Raw genomic sequence first — 1,217 nt, forward strand, 5'->3', positions numbered from 1 at the left:
AACTAGCTGAATAATCAGTGATTAGTACCACCACTAACCCCCCAGCCCCACTTCACCGAACATAAAATATAGAACGTTGTACATAGAAGATTGAACATTTAACACTGTCGAGGCCCTTTAGCTGTGGATGTTGCGTGACCTGTGAAACCAATCAAAAGCCCATCTAGCCTACACTATTCCAATATAATTCATATGTTTATCTATTTACCATTTAAGTGCACTTACTATTGGCGGATCCACTACTGTTGCAAGCAGGTCATTCCACGCCCTTACTACTCTCTCAATAACAACACTACCTGTGGCATCTGAACAATATCTATCAGACCTCAATTTAAATCTGTGTTGCCTCGTCCAAGCCATCACATTCAAAGAAAAAAACGCTTTCAATGTCCACTGTATAGAATCCCTGAACATCTTGTGGGTCTCTATGACGTCGCCTCTTATCATTTTTTTTAGTCTCTGACGAAAAGGGTCTCATGTCTCTCAGCGTTTCCTCATAAGACTTTCCCTTAATACTCAGTAACATACTGGTAAATCTCTTCTGCACAACTTTCCCATGTTTCTACATCCTTCCAACAATGCAGGTGCCCCTGAGTTTTGTACAACTGCACCAGGACATCATGGCTCAGAAACTCAAACGTTCTACGAAAATAAAATCTTAAGACACTGTACGCCTTATTTAACAACCTTATCAACCTGAGTAAAAGTCAGGACTGCAGATGCTGGAGATCATAGTCGAAAGGTGTGGTGGTGGAAAAGCACAGCTGGTCAGGCAACATCCGAGATGCAATAAGAGTCGACGTTTAGGGCGTAAGTCCTGTATCTGCAGCCTTATTCCTAATGAAAGCCTTCTCCCATTAAGGCAAATTATCCTGTTCCTCAAAAGCTGCCGAACTGCTTGTGACCTTTCAGAACCACACTTATGAACCTGGGTGGCAACTTTCAGAAATCTATTTGCACAGATATCGAGACGTCTCTGGTCATCCACACTACCCAGGGTATTACCATTAGCCCAGTACGCTCCATTCCTGTTTCTCGTTCCTAAATTTTCCACATTCAACACCTCTCAGCCTAGCTTTCCAACTTTCTCTGTCCCTCTATCACCTTCAACGTCGTTCCACACTGTCCGCAACTCTATCTAGTCTATGGCTATCGTCAAGTTTACTAACTCATCCTGCTTCCCCTGATCCAGGCCATCCACAAAACCAGCAGTCTTC

This window comes from Hemiscyllium ocellatum, assembly GCF_020745735.1.
Source record: "Hemiscyllium ocellatum isolate sHemOce1 chromosome 41 unlocalized genomic scaffold, sHemOce1.pat.X.cur. SUPER_41_unloc_18, whole genome shotgun sequence".
Taxonomy (NCBI): Eukaryota; Metazoa; Chordata; class Chondrichthyes; order Orectolobiformes; family Hemiscylliidae; genus Hemiscyllium; species Hemiscyllium ocellatum.